A 5,272-nucleotide genomic window follows, 5' to 3' on the forward strand; every position below is an offset into this window, starting at 1 on the left:
AGAAGAAGATATATTTTACAATCATTCAGATACGAAGAGTATTTCATACATTCAAAAGAAAGAGTATGGTATGTTTCCTTATCTTTGGTATTATCTAACTTTAACAGGTTTGTTTGGTCCTTATAATGTCTATCTGATGAGAGCACAATTTGTTAGTGGAAGCATCAACAAAGATACAAATGTTCTTGATGAAGAAGAATACAAAGAAAGTTCAAAAATAAAAAGGCATTCATTGTATGTCGTTTATCATGCTTTCCTAAACTGATGTATGATCCAAAGGCCCCCTTTATCCGTTTTCTTCATGGCTGAACTAGATCTGAAAGACAAAGTCATCAATCAGAAACAAGAAAATATTGAAGTGTTAAAGAAAGATCTGATTGAAAAGGAGAAGAAGATATCAAATCTAGAGAAGATGATTAAAGAAAAAGATGTGAAGAAGAAAAGATCTTCATCTGTATTTTTTCAAACATAAGTAATAACTGAAGAATGTTCATCATCAAGAAACCCTAGTTTCCACACTGATGAACATCACAATAGCTCTTGCACCAACACGCCTCATGCTAACAAGCTTCAAGCTGAGATTGTTCGTACTGCCAAGAAGTCTCGCACTGTCATGACTTCACATGTTGACAAATCAGTTCACAATGAAAATTCTATTCAAGCTTATAAGACTTTTGGCACTGTCGAGTCATATTAAGTTGTGAAGACTTCAACTTTTTCTACGACGACTCAAGCTCCATCTTCAACTCTGAACTTCAGAAGATCTCAAATTGGTAAGTTTTCTAATTTTTGTGCTTGGTTTGATAATACTTCTTACAGGGCCAAAAACAAAAGGATAAAAACAAAGAAGATGTGGATTGAAAAGAAAGCATCTTTAGAACCTAAGAAAATAAAACAAATATGGGTTATCAAAGGCACATCTATACACTCTGATGTGAAGGCAACCAAAGAAGCTAAAGAGGGGTACTCAAACTAGATGCATAAAGAAAAGAAGAAAATTGTTCAGAAACTGGAGCATGGTGTTCGTTCTTCTACCATTTAGAAATAAGACCAGGTAATTGTTCTAAATCTCAAAGCTAATATCTCTTTAGCTGATTATAAGGTGAGGTATGTCCAATCACCCAAATTTATTTTGGTTCCTAAAAATTCCTAATAAGTTTTGTGAAATGAGAGAAACTCTAAAATTGTCAAGTTTATATTCTTTTTAGTTTCTCTCTTTATCTAAAATAATAAAAAATTTAAAAAAAAAAAAAAAAAACATTTTTTCTTAATGTTAAATTACATTTCTTCGGTTTTTGAAAATAATAAATAAATAAATAATCGTTTTTTTTTTTTTTGTTTTGATTAGTTTGTTTTAGTTCAATAAAAAAATCCAAGTGAGACCCACAGAAGAAAGAGCCACTAAAGGAGTGACATCAAGGTATGTCTAACCTATTTTTTGATGTTGACATTTCAATTGCTGCTTTAACAAGAAACAAATTTTGGTAGTAAGAATTTTCTTTTAACATTACTCTCGCTGACTCTAGTTTAAGCTACAACTATTCCCATCAGCTTCAATAAATCTGTCACTGCATTTATTCATTACACTCGCACGCTGATTTACATTCTTATGTTGACTTTGGATTCACACAATGGATGAGGGAAAGAGATGCTACATGATTAGATAGTGTTTCCCTTTAAAGCTGCAAGTGTATCCTTATTGCAGCCTTTTGAGTTATAGAGAACATCAACAAGGGTATTTTGGTCTACTACTAAAGCAACTGTGCATATAGGTTTTGTTGCTGAAAAATTGAAGAAGACAACCTCTGAGGTGGTCTCGCAGACTTCGACTGTTGCTGAATCGAAGAACCATGTTTAGTACAGTTAGATTGCAGGCGACGTTGTGCGAGAGGGATTCAATGCTCTTTTGATTTGGGCCTCTAATCTCTAACTTAAATGGTTAATTTTCTTTAGTCATAAATACATAAATTAGTAATAAATAAATAAATTCAATTTTCAAAGTTATAACTAAATTTTGTTTTGAGTTAATTTTTTTTTTGTATTTCTAATTATTAGATTTATGTCTTTTTAATCAATTAAATAAAAAAAACATTTTTCAACTATTTAAATTAGTTTTAGTTAATTGATGAATTAGATATTTGATTTTTGAAATTTTTAATTAGTTTTTTTAGTTAAACTTTTATTTGTTAAATTTATTTATTTTCTTTATTAGTTTTTCTCTTTGGATTAATTGTTTATTTTGGTTTATAGTAGTTTTGTGTTATTTTTATCCTTTATCTTTATGTCATTCTTTTAATTATTAAAAAAATAAATTAACTAGCTTTTTAATTAAAATTAGTCAGTTGTTAAACTTATTTATTTTGTTTCCTTTTAAATTTTAACTTCAATTTTCCAAAGTTTATAATTAAATTTCCTTTGAGTTAAAATTTCCTTTTGTATAGTTTTGTTTTTAGTTCTTAAATTTATTTCATTTGTTTTATTTTTATCTCGCATAATTAACTTTTTAATTTAAATAATAATAAAACAATAGGTTTTTCAAAGTTTTAATCATTTTTGTGTTGTTTAAACTCTTTCTAGTTGATTTTATTAGTTTCTTTAAAATTTGTCTTTTAGGTTTATTTTATTCCATTTTCTAATAGTTTTAATTAAGTCTTCTTTAAGATTATTTTTTCTTTGTGTATTTTATTTCATAGTTGTTAAATTTATTTCATTTTTGTTTGTTTAAATTTTATCGTTTATAATTATTTCGTCTCTTGTGTAATACTTTATCAACAAATCAGAAAACAAGTGTTTGCAAGTGTTCCAAACAAGGTGTTTGAAGTGTATGGGGAGAATGCTTGCAACAACGAAGGAAAGAACGATGTGGATTCAAATTCAAATCAGCAGCTCTGGGGGACAAATTTAACGTTATGTATGATGTTCAAATTATCTATAAACATTATAACTTATTTACCTCCTAAAGCTCCTAACAGTTATGTATTTATTATGTGTTCAAAGTTCTTTGGTTTCATTTGAAGTTCAACGAGAGATAGCAGGAATTTTTGAACATGTGATATTTTTAGAGAGTTTCAAGTAGGTCGTGGTGACGGCATAATGTGTCAATACACATCTGGTTCATGATTTGAAAATTAACACGAAATATTATGCTTTATGATCATACACTGTGCTAACCAAGTGGCTCTAGCAGTTGAAAGAATTGAACCATAAGTGTAGGGGGATCAATCAAGTTTGATCACAGCAATTGAGTTGAAAATTGAAAAGCAGGTAGTAATGAGTTGTGAAGCTTAAACATATGCTTCATGTGGTATGGTCACCCATTCTAAAAATCATTGTACCTCTCATGATTTGACGGTAGCAAGTCTTGAGCCAAGTATGTAACTTTTGACTAGATAGTGAACCTAGAAGCATGTTATTATATGCGTAAAACTCTATCTAAGTATCTTATCAGTGAGACCATCTGTTGAGATGAGATTGAGTCACCCCCTCACATTGATCCTCTAGTACTATCTAAACTTTCTAAATGAAGTTTCCTGGTCCAAATATAAATAATTGATAGAAATGTTGGGGTGTTTATTTTTAGTTAACTATCTTACCTAATTCCGCCCCTAGATGCATGCTTTACATATGCATCAAGTCTCATGTTCTCCTAAAACATCGAGCATAACCCAGTGGCTTACCATGATTACATAGTCATCATCGTAAGAGATACTTGTTTAGTCCATAAATGACAAAGTGTTATTCATGTCCCTGAACTCCTAGACTGAGGTATGACATGGTACCATTATGAATTAACGGTGAATCCTAGACTCTAGACTACAAGTAACACGATGATGCAAGGATTAAACCACCTCTTGCTGATGAGTTGTACCCTATCAACGATTCACGCTGATTTCACCTCAGTGTGATTGAGATGTCCTACTTCGTTCCCACAAATATTCTTATAAGAACTTGATGATTCACTATGAGATGCCACACATTGATAAAAGCTTAAAATTTTGTGTCGATTGTTAGTCTATGCACCGTAGGCTATCACACGCATCAACCCATTCTTAGCCTTATAATTCTTTTTAAAGGTTTTATGATTTAATGTCAAATACCAAACACTGATGAGAACTTGAAAACTTTGTCACAATGGGTATATCATGTACCGTGATATATTACACGCACCTATCCACTCTCACCCTTTTTCTTCTAATATAACAAGTTAATGATTCAGTGTTTAAAACCATATGCCGATGAGACTTCACAACTCTATGTAAATCATCAACTATTACAACAACACAATAGTGTGATACACATGTCTTATCCTCTAACTTTATTTGATGTTTTCATTTTATTTCAGGTTAATTTCTGTCTTCTTAAAAAATTCAATCAAAAGAAAGCAGTACCTATTGATGTTGTAAAAAAAAGGGGAGAAAACCTTAGTTTTGTTACATTGTTACTTGATCATTCTTTGTATAGAAGACACTCTTGAAAGATGAAGGTTATGATTCTCTGGGGGAGCAAAACAAGGTGTTGTTTATTTGAGAGGGAACAAAATTTAAGGGTGAGCTGACCTCAACATTCTACTTCAGATGTAGTTATTCATTCATTATTGCATTCTTTATTAGTTTGGTTTTGACATCATCAAATAGGGGAGATTGTTGGGTCACACATTTGTATAGATTTGATGATGCCAAATATATACTTCATAGTTGTAGTTTATATATTCATTGTAAATGGTCGGTCTTGTCTAAGTAAGTATAAATAGTTTAACTTACCTAACCTGATCTGTCAGAGCTAGTTTATTTTGTTAATCTGAAGATATGCAGATGGAAGTCATATGTCGAAGGCTGAAGAACATCTTCTGATGACAAGAAGACCATAAAGACATAATCAGCACCAAAGGCATGAACACGTAATCTACCGAAGATAGATCAGTGAGTCTAGAAGCTGATGGTCTTTCTCTATTTGTTGAAGTTCAAGTTGATCAACTTGACCCTAACACTGATGATTGAAGCCGACGCTGATCTCCAGACCCTAATGTTGATGCACTGATCAGCTTCTGAAGTGTTGGTGCTTATATCTAAATCTGGAGAAGATCTTATCTAACCCATTCCTTACTTACATGTTATGTTTATATTCAGATTAGATACATTCCCTTGATTGAAAGGATCCACTAGATTAGATTAGTATAAATACAACATTAGGGTTAAACCCTAATGTTGAGCATCTTGTAGAACGACTTGGTGTCATGACCATCTTTCTGACAACCTGTTTTCTTGGTGAAAAC

At 31.3% G+C, this 5,272-nt stretch overlaps 1 long non-coding RNA gene across 1 annotated transcript; it reads left to right on the plus strand.

Moving 5' to 3' along the window:
- Positions 1–1,346: 1,346 nt before the first annotated feature.
- Positions 1,347–3,020, plus strand: LOC122196715 (uncharacterized). Its single transcript, XR_006188746.2, has 3 exons — positions 1,347–1,420; positions 1,773–1,938; positions 2,781–3,020. It is a non-coding gene; the product is annotated as an uncharacterized LOC122196715 (long non-coding RNA).
- The last annotated feature ends 2,252 nt before the right edge of the window (positions 3,021–5,272 follow it).

This window comes from Lactuca sativa, chromosome 2, assembly GCF_002870075.4.
Source record: "Lactuca sativa cultivar Salinas chromosome 2, Lsat_Salinas_v11, whole genome shotgun sequence".
NCBI classification, from domain to species: Eukaryota; Viridiplantae; Streptophyta; class Magnoliopsida; order Asterales; family Asteraceae; genus Lactuca; species Lactuca sativa.